Source organism: Typopeltis vanoorti, chromosome 2 (assembly GCF_054136105.1).
Source record: "Typopeltis vanoorti isolate ZY-2024b chromosome 2, IOZ_Tvanoo_1.0, whole genome shotgun sequence".
Lineage (NCBI taxonomy): Eukaryota > Metazoa > Arthropoda > Arachnida > Uropygi > Thelyphonidae > Typopeltis > Typopeltis vanoorti.
Genome location: NC_143550.1, coordinates 131,144,506 through 131,163,701, shown reverse-complemented (window position 1 = coordinate 131,163,701; position 19,196 = coordinate 131,144,506). Strand labels below are relative to the sequence as shown.

Here is a 19,196-nt window from a genome sequence, read left to right as displayed (position 1 = left end):
ACCGACCCTGTGAACACACACAGATCTACAGCCATAAAAATACTTACCCCTCCCCCATGAGGGTGCTCAACTTGCCCCAATAGGGATGCGGGGAGAAAAGGGAGGAAACTCCATATAAATAAATAAAATAAAAATTCTCCCAAGAAACAGTATACTAAATTTATACTATCCTAAATAATTACTTTAAATAATATGATATACAGAAACAAGTTTGGAAAAATCAGGCCTTCTGAATATTTGAAAATGCATATATTATTATTATTATTATTATTACGGGAAACTCCAGGGAGTCATTAGACTCATCGAGGGAGGCCCCAAATCATTTTCATCACAACTATTCGACATTCATACAGTATCTATCATACCTCGCCTTAAACTCATTCACTGTCACAGCATCCACCACAGACTCAGGGAGCGCATTCCACTCATTCACTACTCTAAAAGTAAAGAACCCAGCTCTAACACCTTTACTAACCACACTTTTGCCCAGTTTCCATGGATGTCCCCTAGTCCTCCCACAACCAGCCCTGTTCTCAAAAATATCTTCTGAATTAATTTTATAGAAACCCTTCAGTAATTTGAATGTCTCAATCATATCTCCCCTCCTCCGCCTATCAACCAATTTTTGCAACCCACAAATCCTCAACCTGTTCTCATACGGTTCATTCCACAGACCTGCTATCATCTTGGTCACTCGCCTCTGGATCCTCTCCACCTCCTCCCCATCAAGAAGAAACCTAGGTGACCAAATCTGAGCACAGTAGTCGAGATGAGGTCTTATCAAGGCTCGATACAGAGGAACAATAACCTGCTTGTCTCTGCTTGACAACGTATTCTTCAGCAACCAAGTGATTTGATGAGCTGATTTGGCCACTTTTGCAATGTGTCCCCTAAATTTCAATTCCTTATCCACCAACACTCCTAAATCTCGTGCCTCATCAATTTCCTGGAGCACGGTTCCACCAATGCAGTAAACTGCCTCCCATCTTTTCACCCCAAAATGCATAACCTTACATTTTGCCACATTAAATTGACATCCATTCTCCCTAGCCCAGACCTCCAATCTATCCAAATCATCCTGCAAAATTTTGACGTCATCTGCATTCACTATTGCCCTACCCAACTTCGCATCATCCGCAAACAAATGAACTGTTCCTCTCAGATCCTTTCCTATATCATTTATGAACAAATTAAACAGCAGTGGTCCAAGAACAGATCCTTGTGGTACACCACTAGTCACAGGCCGTCTTGTGGACTCTACTCCTGAGTAAACCACTCTCTGATATCTCTCAGTCAACCACCCTCCTATCCATCTCACCAACCCTATGTCCATTCCCATATGCTGCAATTTACTGATTAGAATTCCATGTGGTATCCTGTCAAAGGCCTTAGCAAGGTCCAGCAGAATCACTGTAAACCCATTACCCTTATCCAGTTCAGCCGTCACTGTGTTATAATACGTGAGCAAGTTACTGAGGCATGACCTACCCTTCACAAAACCATGCTGTCCCCGATACAGTATCCCATTTTCTTCTATCCAATCTTGTATTTTCCTCTTGACTATTTTCTCTAAGACCTTGATAATGATTCCTGTTATGCTGATTGGCCGGTAATTTTCAACAGCAGCCTTGGAACCACCTTTGTGCAGTGGAACTATTTTCCCCTCTTTCCACCCCCTTGGGACTGACCCAGTCCTGAGGCTCAAATTAAACATAATGGTCAAGGGCACTGACAATTCTTTGGCCGCTTCACGTACGACACGAGCTGGTATACCATCCAATCCCACAGATGTATTGACATTGAGGTTCTGTAATAGACTAGTTACCTCTACCTCATTCATCACAATTCCAGTATAAGCTGTTGGTTCCTCCATTTCCGCAAAGCCACCACCTGGATGATATACTCTTGCAAAGTGCTCGCTCAGTAATTCCACAACATCGACTGATTCAGTTACCTCCCTACCCTCAGCATTTTTTAAGATCATTCTACCATGAGCATTTTTCCTTTTACTTGCAACATATTGAAAAAACTGTTTGGGATTCTCTTTAGCCTGCATGGCCAATTTCCTTTCGTAATCTGCTTTTGCTTTTCTTACCACCCTTGTTACCATCCTGGCCTGAGCTTTATACTGTTCATGCACCTGATGGTCACCCTTCTCCTTAAATTCCCTCCACAATTGTTTCTTTTTTTGCAGCTCAAGCTTAATAGTGTTATTCATCCATTTAACCCCTACCTGATTTATTATTCGGACTCTTGGTATACAGTCAACCATTGCCTCCTGCAAACAGTTCTTGACCACCTCCCATGCACCATCAACATCCAGCCCTTGCAGTTTTACATGCCATGGCATTGAGCCAAGCACACACCTAAGCTTGTCATACTTACCAGCCCGGTAATTCCACATATACCCTGTCTTAATTGTAAATTCGACTCCTTTAGCCACCTCCCAAGTCATGACCTTATGGTCACTCTCACCAATTGGTGGCAACAAGGTCATGTTCGTTACAGCCACATTCTCAGTTGCAATTACTAGGTCCAGCACTCTCTGCCCCCTGGTATTTTCCAATACATGTTGCCGTAGATAGTTGTCCCTTAATAACTGCATAAAATCCAATTCCTTCCTCCCATGTGCCCTCTCCTCTTTCCAGTCAATATTACCATAATTGAAATCACCCATAATAATTACCCTCCTTCCATTCATTTCTTCTATTTGCTTATGCATACTATTCCCACCATCCACTCCATCACCCGGTCTATAGCAGCACCCAATTGTATATTTTGTTCTGCTAGATTGTATCTCACACCAAACAGCCTCAAATGTGCTTTTTTCCCCATCCTGCAGTTCAACTTCTATACTCCTTGGCTGAAGCTCATCAGCTATCATCAATAACACTCCTCCCCCCTTTTTATTCACCCTGTCACTCCTGAACACGCTATACCCATCGCATTCAATCCCACTAGCTTTATCATCTTCTGTCAGCCATGTTTCACTAATACCGACAACCTGTGGCCTGGAAGTGCCAACCATGGCCAAAAACTCTTCCTTCTTGTTCCTAATACTCCTGGCATTAGTGTACATGAATCGCAGAAGCCCATTTGTTCCATCCCTACTTTGATTCCTTATACTAATTATCCCATTCTGATTTGTTGTCCGTCGTACTCGCCCGGGCATAATATACTCATTCCTACACTTAACTGCCCCCCCTAAAGTCTGCATATCTACTCCCCCCCCCTCTTAATAAATCTAGTTTCCCTGAGTCTGTACATCCACTTCCACATCATTCATCAACACTCTTTCAAGTCTCCGTACACCAACTCCATTCAAATGTAACCCATCCATCTTATATAAGTCCTTTCGCCCATCGAACTCATTCCACACATCCACAAATTCCACACCACTCTCCATGCATAACCCACGCATAAAGTCATTGGCAATTATGGCCCTCCTTCTAAACACTTCGCTGTCATACCGCGGTAAGATACTCACCATCCTAACTCTCTCACTCTTCTCTTTTGCTACCTCAAACAACTCCCTCACATCCTCTATCATTTCCATTTTGTCCTCTTTCAAATCATTCGTTCCTGCCACTATTATCATCTCTTTCACCCTCTGTTTTTGCAGTCGAATAGATTCGCTGACGTCCTTTATGTTCGCACCCGGCTGGTACGACTTCGTTAAACTCTCAATTATTACGCCTCTTAATAGCGAATCCCCATACAGCACTCGCTCCTTCATTTTATTGACGTTTACGTACATTCTATTATTTGCCGTCACAGACTTCCGCCGGTTATTTGTCGGTACGTTCAACACACATTTTTGCATACGCTCCAGTTGTCGTTTGGCTCTGTGTATCGCGCCATTTAAACGGGCAATTTCGCTACTCGCATTTGTCTCACCATTTTCATTATCGATCAAATCATCCATTCCTTCGGTGTTTCTACCTTCATTTACACTTTCAGCGACGCTCTCACACATATCTGGCACTACCACGCAATTCTCTAGTACACCGCCATTTTCTGCATTCTGACTACCGTTAACGATATCAGTCTCGATACACGAAACACGCTTGAAGTCCTCATTCTCTTTACACTTTCTACACATATTAACTCCACTATCACTTTCTAACCAGACTCCTACCGCTCTTCGCAAGGCATACATCTCACAGACAGCACACTGCATAAATTCTTTTACATCAAAACTCTTAAGCAAGCATGGCGACCTGGCCGCCATTTTTTTCTTTATCGGTGCCATGTGTACGCTATCTTTTCTTAAAAATAATAGTTAAAATAACAGAAAACACGCAAAAATTGCACAGACACACCAAGAAACAAAAAGCAAACAACTACTTAAAATTCTGGTAAAATATCTAATGTTAACACAAAATAATACTGATCTTTTCAGGAGCTCTCGACAAGCCGGCGATCTAATCCGTGCGACACCTAGCGACGATATATTAATAGACTTTTTGAATAGAATGATTCTTGCACCATAAGTTTTTACATACTCATGGATTTTGTTACCAAAAAATGTATCTTTCATATATTTTGCATATTGAATAATATCTCTTCTCACCTAGAAGTATGTTGCACTTGAACATAAAATTTAAAATTTTATGAACATAAGTAAAATTGAAGAGTTATTGCATGTTGCTAGTATATTGCATTCAACAAAAATATTTCATGTGGTATTTGGGAGAGGGAATGAATTTTTTCATTTGTTTTCCTTTGAAATTTCATTGATTACATCCTTGTGTGATATTCAGTTACTTGTCTCTCTCTCAGCAGATTATCCTTTTAAAGTTTTCCTAGGTTTTCTAGTAATGCAAAGTTATTGACCATATCCAAAATATATTAAATCTGTTAATTTAGCACATAAACAGCTGTTATTATTTTTTAGACATTTTGATATGTCATTTAGCCATCATCTTATCAATGCCAATAGTTTTTATAATCCAATCCCATATTCTCCAGTTTCTGCAACTGGCTTGCATGCTGCATTCTGTTCAAAAGCCTTAGCAAAATCCAAAAGTATTATAGTGTATCCATTCTTCTTGTCTGGTAACATTATTATAGATGGGAGCAAGTTGCTTAAACATCACCTTTTTTTATTATTATTATTATTATTATTATTACGGGCAACTCCAAGGAGTCCATAGACTCAACGAGGGAGGCCCTAACATCATGTGAAGAACAACTATTCGACATTCACACAGTATCTATCATACTTTGTCTTGAACTCATTTACAGTCATGGCACCCACAACAGACTCTGGTAGCTTATTCCACTCATTCACCACTCTTCAAGTAAAAAACCTAGCTCTAACACTCTTGCCCAGCTACCATGTATTACCCCTAGTCCTCCCACCACCAGTCCTATTCTCAAAAATATCTTCTGAATTAATCTTATAGAAACCCTTCAGTAATTTGAATGTCTCAATCATATCACCTCTTTTCCACCTATCAACCAATTTCTGCAACCCACAAATCTTCAACCTGTTCTCATAAGGTCATTCCATAGGCCTGATATCATTTTGGTCACTTGTCTCTGGATCCTTTCCACCTCCTCCCCATCAAGAAGAAACCCTGGTGCCCATATCTGGGCACAGTAGTCTAGATGGAGGTCTTATCAAGGCTCGATACAGAGGAAAAATAACCCGTTTGTCTCTGAAACTTGGTTTCGGAGACAAACAGGTTATTGTGATTGCTGAAAAATACTTTTCAGCAAAAATACATCAAGATTTGATGAGCTGATTTAGCCACTTTTGCGATGTGCCCCCCCCCAACTTCAACTCCCTATCCACCAACACTCCCAAATCCCTGGCCTCGTCAATCTCCTGGAGTACAGTTCCACCAATGTGATATACTGCTGCTAATCTTTTCACCCCAAAATGCATAACCTTACATTTTGCCATTAAATTGACATCCATTCTCCTTAGTCCAGTCCTCCAAACTATCCAAATCATTCTGCAAAATTTTGACATCCTGTGCACTCACTAGTGCTCTACCCAACTTTGCATCATCAGCAAACAAATGAACAGTTCCTCTCAGATCCCTTCCTATATTGTTAATGAATAAATTGAACAGCAGTGGTCCAAGAACAGAACCCTGCGGCACACCACTAGTCACAGGCCGTCTTTTGGACTCTACTGAATAAACCACTCACTGCAGTCACGCCTGGGTAGGAGGCACCCTTGTGCAAAACTTTTTTTCAGCGTCCCTATAAAATAAGTTTCCATGAAAAATTTTTGCGAAAAATTTAACTTTGTTAAAAATACAAAACAGTTTATATGCATACATAAAAATAAATTTTATTTAACAGTAGTTGAACATCGTAATCATTGAAATTCATTAATAAGGATTTTTTAATAAAAATTTTCAAAAATGTTTATCCATTAATATATAAATACAACAGTATATATATATATATATATATATATATAAACAAAAAGTACTTTTATTTTAATATAAAAAGAAATATTAAATAACAAAGATAATTTGGAGATATGCTTTTAACTATATAACAATTGGGATAAATCTAGATTTATTTTACATATTTATCCATCTTGCTTTAGCCGCCACAAAATTTTTAATAATATCTTTAATGTCTAATGAATTCATAATATTATTTTCAATTGATATAATTGATAAATCCATTAGACGCTCTCCAGATATTGTTGACCACAAATAATTTTTTTATTAGTTTCAGTTTTGAAAAACTTCTTTCCCCTGATGCTACAGATATTGGTAATGTTAAATAAATACGCATCACAATCGCAGTATTTGGAAACGTGTCGGTTAATTTATTTTCGTATATATAATTTAAAACATCCTGAGGAGCTGACTCTTATTTAATAAAACATTACAAAATATTTAATTCCTCAAATAAAGTCATACCATCAATAACGCGATTGTTGGAATCTTGATCATCGCTCCAGTCTTTTAATTTGTTAATGTCTCTTATAACTTTAAAGTCCTCGCTAAGTTGTTTTAAGCGTATGGATCTTTCCCATGACTGAAGTTATCGTCGTGTCTAAAATCACGAAGAAAAAATTTATTTTAAAATTTTGTTTAGGATCATGCATTGTCTCATCTGATGCTTCGTAACCTTTCATATTGATCTTAATATTGATCCTATTTTTCTGGAAAAATAGGATCAATATTAAGATTGTTTGCTACTTCTTTTGCAGTTCTAATAATATTTTCAGAATACTGGTCTGTTCGCCGAGTATTTAATTCTTGTATAACATCATCAAGATTTTCTGTAATTTTTCCTATATCAAATGTTGGATTCTGCATTATTTTGCTTGCAACATTTACGAGACTTAAGATTTCATACCAAACATGAACAGAGCAAATAAATTTAAACGAATAAATCTTTGAAATTAAGTTGTCTGCCTGAACTCTAGAATCGATATCTTTAGTTTCATCTTCCGTAATATCAAAAAGAGCATGGTAAATTTCCTTGATACTATTTTTAAGTGGTTTATTGCTTCTACTCTACTTTCCCACCTAGTAGCAGAAAGTGGTTTCAAATTTAAAGTGCAGATGTTTTTTTTTAATATAGCCCAATGCTTCACAGATATTGAAAAATAATTATATAATTCCTGTATTACCCCAAAAAATTTACATTTTCACAGGATATCTTAGCTGCATCATTAACCACCAAATTTAATGAATGAGCAGCACACAGAATAAAAAAAGCCCTTGAATTTATTTCAAGGATTTTTTTCTGCAGTCCATTATGTTTGCCTCTTATATTTGAACCATAAGCTTAGCCACTTAAATCCAAAATGTTAATATTCAATAATTTTAAATATTTTTTTATAAATTGAAATAGTCCTTGCCCAGTGGTATCTTCTACAGATTGAAAACCCAAAAAATTTTTGCAAATTTCTGCTATATTTGTATCTTTATTTTGATTACCACATCTAATAACAATAGATAATTGTTCTGTGTGGCTTATATCTGGAATAGTGTCAAGAATTAATGAATAATATTTTGCCTCTTTAACCATTTCTAAAATTTTTTGTTATATAGCTTCAGAAATTATACAGATGATTTCATTTTGTATTTTATCAACTAAATAATGAGCAATGTTCCTTTTTTGTGATGTTTGGATGTGATTCAAGTGTTCTGCCATTATCGAATCAAATTTAGTGACAGTTTCTACTAAATTTAAAAAATTGCTGTTATCATTTTCAAAAAGTTTTTTGAAGACCCTCTAAAAGCTATACACTGTCTTGATAAATATTGTATTATGTAGATTAACTGTTCTATAACAGATTGCCAATCTTTTTTCTCAGTTTCGTATAATCTTTGTTGTGTGCAATCAATAACGGATTTCTTAATCATGACATTTTAAATTTGCTGTATTTGAACAGTTTTTAATGTGTGCAGAACTTGTCTCATGTATTTTTAGTATATGACTCAAATGTTGCCAATCGTTACAACTGTATTCATTAGTGAGTTGGAAATTTTGACTACCAAATATTTTGCATGAACAGAACACTGAATTTTGTGATTCTGAATAAACTAAATAACTGCGTAAAAGTTTTTCTCCATTGCTAAAGTTCGATAATAGTATGAATCGGAAAACTCGTGGCCAGATTCATCTTTGGGAAATTCTTTATTAACAACTTGACGTGGGCAATGTACAACTAAACGATCTCGAACTTTGGTAATTATATGATTTAGCCAAGTACCTGGATCATTAACATTAAAATTTAAAATAAAATTTGAAGTTTCATGTTTCGCTGAATCGGAATCCAATATTTCTTCTGCTGCAACTTCTGTAGACAGTCCAGTCAGGCCAGTTTCATTTTTTGCATGTAACATTTGTTTCTTCATAGTTATCTTGTGTCCTCTCTTTTTCTGTAGTAGAGCTACACGGAGTACTTGCTTCGTCAGAACTTTCTGTTCTTCATTTTTTATGTGGTCCTGAAGTTAAAATTTTATTCAGCGATCCAGCCAATTTATGTTCCAGTTGTACTCGTTGCAATTGTCTTTTCCTGTTTTGTGCACCAGATAACTTCTTTGGCTTTTTTTCCGACATCTAGGGGTTTACACACTTCGTTAGACTTTAAAATAAGGAGCATTAAAAGTTGTCCACAAAAATAAATAATTTCTGAAATTTTCCCTTAAACTTATTTTTTAACCCCTTAACCGACTATTATTTTTAAGGTGAATGGCCCAAAACTGACTATTTTTTTTTACTACAGAATTTGATTTTTTAGATGTTCATCATCATCATCATCAAATTCCTGACATGTACCCTCAAGGGTTGTACAGGATACGATAGTACTATATGAAAAATTTACATCATTACTAACTTCCTATCTACAATTTTCCTCCAATTTCAAATCCTCTGTATACTCTGGTGTCCTGCACCAGAGGGAAAACATCACTATCAACAGTAACATAGTCAATGAGACATTTCTTTTTCCTTGCTTCTTCTTCCCATGTGAATTTGTACACATTTTTATGTTGGAACATGGTGTTAGTAATAACCAGTCCATATCCTGAGTAGAAATTTAACAGGTATTTGTCATTATTATTAGCTTTGCTCTTTTCTCCAAATTTTCCCAAAATATTTTTGTATGTCTGACAATCATTTTCTACTCTGCTATTTAGATCCCCAACAAGGACCAACTTTTTCTTTTTCATTGTGTCAGTTGCTTTTTTTAGAGCATCAAAAAATTCCTCCACCTCTACCTTAGTAGAACCGTCTGTGGAACCATAGGCACAAATAAGTCTCATTGTCCAATTCCCCATTCTGATATTAGCCCACATCACTCTACTTGAGACTGCCTGCCATTCAAGAAGATTAGCCTTGTATTTTGTGTTGAATACTATGGCTGCTACTCCTTTACCTTGATTGTCATTTCTTGAATATAACATTTTGTATTTATTACTCAGAAAGATCTCACAGTTTTAGTCTTTTTTGTTTCAGTCACCCCTATTATGTCGATCTGGTACTTATCTAATTCCTCAGCTAGCTCCATTTCTTTGCCATTCAGGCTTCTTATGTTGATAGTACCAATTTTTAACATTTGGTGATGTTGAGTTGGGGTGTGCTTTCAGATTTGTTCCAGTAGTTGACTTTTCGCTGTTCGCCTTTGTTCCCTGGTGAAAACAACGGGTGCTTTGTTTAACCAGATGACCCCCAGCCAGCATGAAATTTTGTCATGTTGTACCATCATTTTGTATATTGGTTTAAGCCAATAAGAATACAATCTGGTCGGCTAAATCCCAAATTGCCAGTCCATCCTCGTTAGTTCAGTATCCAGGTAAATAACCAACAGGGTGCACCATGAGAAGGTGAGGATTGGATATTAGGTCAGAAGCCCTGGTTGGTTCTCTTCATTCCTTTAAAAGCTATGTGGAGGTCTCCTCTCAGTTATACTGCTTTGACCATTAATAAATATGCTTACATTTTAGGTATTTTTTTCAAAATTAACATGTAGAGATATTAGGCACTGATTGATTTCTCAGTGATATTTATTTAATATTTTTTACATTCTGGTAATTATTTAATAATTAAGAAATTTCTAGAATATTAAAATTATTTATTAAAGAAATTAGTAAAAGGACCCCAACCCTAATGTCTTCCAACCAGAACAAGAACAAATATATAAATAAATCTCTTATTGAAAATTATTTATTATCTAGAATTCTACCCAACATAAGAAAAATCTTTTGTTTTCAAAATAAGATAATTAACTGAAATGAAACAATTTAACTGATTTTCAAACTTAGCAAAAATATAATAGACGTACTTACTTTACGTATATAATAATCCAAATTCACAAAAAAATTACTAAACAACAATAAATATATTTTATAAAACAAAAGGCAACTGCACAGTAACACTGCAATGCACAAAATGAAATGATGCAAAAATACACCAAAAAAGTATCAAGAAAGGGCCAATTGCAAAATTGTTATTTTAAGTCGAGCCACATCAGCCTGACTCACCGATAGTCTACCCACATATATATATACGGGATTTTTAGCTATGGTCCCTCAGGTGATTAATATGTTTATAATTTATAAACTATTATCTTTAAAATTTTATTTGTTTATCAAAAATCCAAAAATAAGTACACAATTAAAATCAAAGTCCAAAATTGTTCAAAGTCACTTAAACACACAATACACAAAAAAATGTAAGAAGTGAATATCATGCTATTTTGTCTATCCAAATTCAAAGCGGAATTTAAGAAAACGAACAGCATAATATACAGCTATGGTTCAGACTAAATATTTGGATAGATCAGTGTTTCTGAAACTTCAGATATCCATATACCCCTTCTTTAATTTTCATTATTACCAAGTACCTTATCAAAATAATAATAAATAAATAAAAATATATTTCATTGTTTGTTAAATTCAAATAAATCTCTGTTTTATTTGAATTTAGATGTACATTTAAATAAAAAAAATGATTTATTTTTAATTCAGATTTTAATTCAGAACAAAATTTATAAAGATACTATAAATTTTTACTTAATATAAGTAATTTTCATCAGTGAGAGAAGTGAAATTGCTTATTTCTATATCTGCTATATTGCTCTGTTTTGTGCGTTTTATGCGTTTTATAAATCCAGTCTTTAACCAATGATCCATACTTAAGAATTTGAAAGCTAAAAAAATTACCGTATTTACTTGAATATAACTCACACTTTTTTCCCAAAATTAAAGCTAAAAAAATCGTGGTGCGAGATATATGCTGTTATTTTCGGAAACTAAAGTTTTCAGAAGAAAATAAACTGAAAATGGGTATGACTTAACAAGAAGCTTCTATTCTCCATCACTTCTTCTGTCCTCAAGAGCAGTTTCCTTGGCAACATCAAAGTTATCTACCCAAATAGAATCATCTTCTTTCCCATTATATCAAGCAAAAATTACCAGTAATTTGAGACTTGAGATATGTAATGAACAATCTCTGACAAATTACTAATGAGAAGTGAAAGATGTGTGTGATTATAGGCCAGTAGCTATTAAAAAGTGCATCTGATTGGTGTGGTATTAACAAAAGATTGTGCGACTCAAACAAAAAGCAAGCTGACAATTGAATGGAAATGCTAATTCTCTTAAACCGATTTCCATAATATCTGAATTACATTTGCTATATATTTCTTAGTTTTAACACGTTGATGACAGGGTAGTGTTAAGCAAAACCACATGTTGCACTGGCAACATGTGGTTTTGCTTGAGTCTACACTTCAGTTTTTGTTGGAGGGGAGATGTGATTCATTAGTTAGTGTTTATATTCAGAGTTGTCTCTAATTGTTGCACTATTTGTTGAGAAATATATTACACAGTCTGCAGATGTCTGTGAACCTTATTCAGTGACACGATAAAACTAATTGTGTTTCGTGTTTCTGCAGTATAGTTGCTGTTGTGGAGGGCATATTGTTTACTGCAGGGAGCGAGTTATCAATCCAATGTGAAAGTGATAGTGACGTGCAATTTGAGTAGGAGAATTCATGCATAATATAATTTAATATATATATATATATATATATATATAGACTATAAAAGTTTATGAAATTCACATCATATGATACTTTATGGGTTGTTTCTTTAAGTATCTAATAAGTGGGTTCTAAATTGTTTAGTTTTAGTATGTATGATGATAATTTTATTATTAATAAAATATAAGCACATATTTAACTGTCAATGTGAAATGGCACCTTTTTTATTTGGTAAACATGGAAGCCATACATGGAAGCTGGGCAAGAATGTGGTTGGCAAGGGTGTTAGAGCTATATTGTTCTTGACATAATGTTAGGGCCTCCCTCGATGAGTCTGTCGACTGCCTGTAGTTGCCCGTAATCATAATAATAATAAACTAAACGCTGTATTTTTCTAAAATATCTTGTTGCCATAATACGGCTGAACAAGTACCCTTGTTAAGCTGTGCCGTAAGGCAGGCTGCCTCTATGCTACACCCTGTCGATGGTACTGGGCAAAGCACAGCATAAGAATGAACTCCCGGTCTGTCTTAAACTAACAATTTCCACTAAAAATATAATAAACAATCAAGAATATTTATACAATTTTCACTGATGCTTACTCTGTGAAATAAAATCTGTGGTAATTGATAACGTTTCACTTCAAACAAATTATAATAAAACTGGTGATGTATTAAGTTATAAATGTTATTAGATTATTAAGAATTCATCTGATTTAAAATTTCATTTTGATTGCATTAACTATAATTTGTAATTGTGTAATTTATAGTATGATATAATTCAAGAATAAGAAAATTTATATATATATATTATTTTTTTATTATTATTTCCCATGGTGAAATGCCTCCCTCACTTCAAGCACCATTGTGTGGTGCACGGTGCGGCCCTGACTCTCTGATATCTCTAAATCAACCACCCTCCTATCAATCTCACCAACCCTATATCCATCCCCATATGCTGCAGCTTACTGATTAGAATTCCATGTGGTATCCTGTCAAGGCCTTAGCAAGGTCCAGGAGAATCACTGTAAACCCATTACCCTTATCCAGTTCAGCCGTCACTGTGTTATAAAATGTGAGCATATTACTGAGGCATGATCTACCCTTCACAAAACCATGCTGTCCCCCATACAGTATCCCATTTTCATCTATCCAATTCTGTATTTTCCTCTTGACTATTTTCTCCAAGACCTTGACAATGATTCCTGATATGCTGATAGGTCAGTAATTTACAACAGCAGTCTCGAAACCTCCTTTATGCAGTGGAACTATTTTCCCCTCTTTGTACCCTTTTGGGACCCGAGACTCAAATTAAACAAAATGGTCAGGGGCACTGACAATTCTTTTTCCGCATGTACGAGCTTGTATACCATCCAATCCCACAGATGTATTGACATTGAGGTTTTGTAATAGACTATTCACCTCCACTTCATTAACCACAATTCCCGTATAAGCTGTTGATTCTTTCTTTCCTGCAATGTCAACACCTGGATGATATACTCTTGCAAAGTGCTTGCTCAGTAATTCCACCTATTATCAACTGATTCGGTTACTTCCCTACCATCGGCATTCTTTAAAATCATTCTGCCGTATACATTTTTTTCTTTTACTTGCAACATATCAAAAAAATCTTCCCTCCACAGTTGTTTCTTTTTTTTGCAGCTCAAGCTTAATGATGTTATTCATCCATTTAACCCCTGCTTGATTTATTATTTGGACTCTAGGTTATACAGTCAGCCATTGCCTTCTGCAAACATTTCTTAACCACCTCCCATGCACTATCAACATCCAGCCTTTGCAGTTTTACATGCCATGGCACTGAAGCAATCAAACTCCTAAGCTTGTCGTATTTACCAGCCTGATAATTCCACATGTACCCTGTCTTGATTGTAAATTCCACACTTTAGCCACCTCCCAAGTCAAGACCCTATGATCACTCTCGCCAATTGGTGGCAACGTGGTCATATTCGTTACAGCCAAATTCTCAGATGCAATTACTAGGTCAAGCACTCTCTGACCCCTAGTATTTTCCATTACATGCTGTCGCAGATAGTTATCCCTTAATAACCACATAAAATCCAATTCCTTCCTCCCATGTGTCCTCTCCTCCTTCCAATCAATGTTACCATAGTTGAAATCTCCCATAATTACCCTCTTTTCACTCATTTCTTCTATTTGCTTAATGCATACTATCTCCACCATCTATTCCATCACCTTGTCTATAGCAGCACTCAATTGTATATTTTGTTCTTCTAGCCTCAATCTCACATCAAATAGCCTCAAATGTGCTCTTTTCTCTATCCTGCAGTTCGACTTCTATTTCTTTTTGGTTGCAGCTCATCAGCTATCATCAGCATCAATAACACTCCTCCCCCCATTTTATTCTCCCTGTCACTCCTGAACACACTATACCCCTCACATTGAATCCCACTTGTTATATCATCTTCTGTCAGCCATGTTTCACTAATGCCAATAACCTGTGGCCTGGAAGTGCCAACCAAGGCCAAAAATTTTCCTTCTTGTTCCTAATACTTCTGGCATTAGTATACATGAATTGCAGACGTCCATTTGTCCCATCCCTATTTTGATGCCTTGTACTAACTACCCCATTCTGATTTGTTGTCCATACTCGCTCGGGCATATTACACACATTCATACACTCAACTGTCTCCCTAAAGTCTGCATATCTACTCCCCCCCGTCCTTAATAACTCTAGTTCCCTGGTTCTGCATATCTACTTCCACTGCTTATACATTTTCGAGCCCTTACCAACTTTTTCAAAATCTTCACCACCACTCCTGAGATACTGATTGGTTGATAGTTGGTCCTTTCACCACTCTTATACAGTGGGATTACCATACAATCTTCCGTTCTGAGAATCAAATTATATAGCCTGGTCAAGGGAATAGCCAGTTCAGCTGAGCACTCTTTTAGCATCCGTGCTGATATCTCATCAGTTCCTATTGCAGAATTCTTATTCAGTTTGTGCAATAGCTCTAGTACTTCCTCCTCAATACACCTGAGTTTCTTCATCCTGTAAAGAGGTAACAGTGAGCTCAGTGTTGCTTATACCAGATTGATAGCTTTTAGCAAAATGGCTGTTCATAAGTTGAACAATCACTTCTGCATCAGTCACCCATATACCATCTGCATTCAGTACAGTTATTCTTTCAGTTCATTCTTTCTTTTACTTGCAGCATAACAATAGAATTCTTTTGGGTTGTATAAAAAGAAACTTGCAAAGCTAGTTTCTTTTCATACTCAGACTTAGTTTTCTGTACAACACCTGCTTATAATTATCATTAGTGACATCATCCTTATGCACACAATATTCCTTCCACATCATCTTTTTTCTTACAAATCTCTTGCTTAATTAGATTACACATCCATTTCACTTCTACTCTATTTATTTCCCTGACTAAATTGATTAACTGTTGTAATAAATTTGGTATGAAAATCAGCAATAACAAGACAAAGACAATGAAAATAGGCAGAAACATTGAAAATATCAACTGCATTGTGAATGGAGAACCTATAGAACAAGTAAAGCATTTCAGCTACTTAGGCACAATTTTAGTGAAGTTGGTGAATTAAATATGGAAATAGACAACAGAATCAACAAAGCCGGTATGGTAGGAAGTCAACCGAATAAATTTATATGGAATGAGAGAGAAATTAATCAAAACACTAGATTAGCTGTATGTAAGACAGTGTTTAAACTGATTTTAACCTATGGATCTGAAAGCTGGGAATGAAAGTTGGAAATAAAACACTTGACCAAAGACTAGACACTGCAGATATGAGAGTCCTGAGAGAGATTAGGAGTGTGAACAGATGACATCAGTGGCAATATCATATTAAAAACGAGGATATTAGGAAAGAACTGGACATTGTTAGCATTTAGGAATGTGTTAGCAGAGCTAATTTCAGGTGGTATGGTCACTTAAACAGAATGGGAGAGTAAAGGTTAGCAAAACAAGTGTTCTCTACCGGGTTGGAAGGAAAAAAAATCCAGAAGAAGACCAAGATATAGGTGGATTGATACAGTAAAAAGTGCCTTAAAGATAGAAATATAAGATCTGATAATGTTGGAGTCTTGCCAGATAACAGATTGATTTGGAGGAAAATTGTTGATGGGAAGTTAATAATGAAGTAAGTTCTTTATGTAGTACTATCATAATATCCTGTACACCCCTTGAGGATACATGTCAGGAATTTGATGATGATGAACATTAGACATCATAAAAAAATCAACATGGCATTCATCTAAAAGTTCTGTAGGTTCACATGATCATGTGGGAACTTCCTTTGTAGCATTTATTTTATCACAGTCCTGTTTATCTCTCTTTAATTTATTTACTGTATTTCTGCTCACTAATTCATTCTGTCTTGCCTTTCAGATTCTTCATAAACAATGAAAGTTGAAGATTTCACTTGACTAGTATACTTACGTATGTCTTTTAGTAAGCAGATTTCCTTAATGCATACTTCCCTCATTTTGCTGAAGTAGGCATGAAGAATAATCACTGGCAATAAAATTACATTTAAGCAGTTCCAAATGCACTTCCAATTAAAGGGACTTTCCTTCAGATTCCATCTTATGCTCCTGGAACATATATCATTGGTTTTTCATTACAGCACAAAGCACTCTTTACACAGACTTGATACATTATACTGTTCTTCAGTATTAACTTCACAATTCACAGTATTAACTTCTTCATTAGATAGTGGTTAAAGATGCATATAAAAACTTTTTTGAAATCTTAGAACTTGACTCAGTAGTTTATTCCACCTTTCCAACTCTCCTTCCTTGATTGCGAATCAGCTTTCTTGCATTTCCATTACCTAGCAACAGGTGTTCTAAAAAACGTGCAACTAACATGCGTGACTATTACCGAGATTCAAAGAGAAATTTTAGTGAAGGTTCCAATAGTACATTAATAAATTTATTTATTAATTGCAGTAATAAATGCAAACAGATATATATTTTTAAATTATCTTATCATATAACAAACCATTCCTGTGTATGATTCATTCAGTATGCATAACACTGTGAAAAAAAATATAATAAGCAAAAAGGATTGTGTGTGATTTTTTACAGCCTTATTCATAATCCAAACCTTAACAAAAATGACTGCCTCACTTTCCGAATTTTGGAAGTCATTCTAAGTAACACACCTTGTTTCTTTACTTCTTAAAATTGTAATTATTTAAATTTATTCCTTTGAATTCGAATAACTGTAGGTGAACGTATCCTCCTGCAGGTAATAGCATATATTATCATGTGCTTGCAATTTAAGCATTGTTCTTATTGTGTTTATCTCTTTTCAACTGTATTGACAGTGCTTAGGAAACCTAGCCATTCTACAGATTTTTCCTATGTTTAAAGGAAACAAAAAGCAATTATATTAAGCAGATATAAAGGTTATATATATTTTTTTCAAAATTGATCATGATTACTTCTCAGAACTTGGATATAGGCATACAATGAGAGCAGTCGCGATTTGATTAGTGTTGAAAAGTGTCATGCCTTTCTAGTAATAGATAGTCAACTTTAAATCTACTCGACTCAATTGAGTGTTCATTGACGAGAACAAGTTACTTGATATACACCAGACAAGAATAGGGGAAGTAATTTATCCCTGTCAAAGTTTAGGACAGTTTCTGAAATTTGAAGGCAGTGTATAGTTTATTTGTTCAGCTATTTTAACATCTGGTTGAGAGATTATCCTTTGAATGGAGCCTTGGTCATATCCATTAACAACAATAGTGATTTTATTTTGTTTAGTTCTTCCAGTTGAAGGGATTCATAGAACAGAGGGAGCTTATCCTCTGTGATGGACGATGTTAGAATGGTTGGATATATCTGCCAGTAAAGGAAGGTTTCTAATAGAAAATTGAATTCTGCCTGCAGAGGTGCAGATTATTAAAGTATCCAGAAAAGGAAGGCTGTTGTTTGATTCACATTTACTGATGAACTTGATATGATTGTACATGGAGTTTATTTTATTTAGAAATTGTAATAATTCAGTCTCTGAGTGTGGCCTGATTGCAAAGATGTCACTACAAAACAAGCCAAATAGGAGATTGAGAAAATGGTATTTAAAAGGTGATTGACTGGCTATGTCTTTCATAAAATCGACTGTTGCTAAAGGAAAGATAGGACTGTCCATAGCTGCTTCTTCAATTTGTTTGTGATTATATAAATAACTTGCACCATCTGAATCTCAAACCACTTGGATTTGATATTATATTCAAACTTTGGAAGTAATTGTGATTAATTATCTGCAAGTTTTTTTTTTAAAAAAAACTAGTTTTTTAGAATGATATATGTAACCTTTTTATCTGATTATGCAGTTGGTGTGTAGAGCATTGTAGAGCACTACACCCATACTTGCCATTTGGATGGGGAAGTGTGGCTAAAATGATTTCCTGAGGCATCACCCTAACTATAAAGTTTGATAATGAAGGTTTTAGTGGCAGTTTACAACAAATCCATATCATATATCATATTTCATCTTGTTGTTGTAGCATGGTTTGAGGAAAATGATGTGGAAAACTGGACTGGCCTACACAGTCCCAGTTTCGATCCAATATAATAACGTTTGGGATGAACTGTAACATCATGTTCAGGCCATATCAGTGCATTCAGCCATGCCACATGTGCTGATTTATTTGAAGAATTGTTCAAAGTACCCTACTCGTAATACAAACTAGTGGAG

The 19,196-nt window shown here is 35.5% G+C and overlaps 1 protein-coding gene across 1 annotated transcript in view; it reads left to right on the top strand.

Moving 5' to 3' along the window:
- Positions 1–19,196, top strand: part of LOC150109435 (transmembrane protein 164) — a 177,982-nt gene that overhangs the window by 102,856 nt on the left and 55,930 nt on the right. The gene's annotated exons all lie outside the window — the stretch shown is intronic.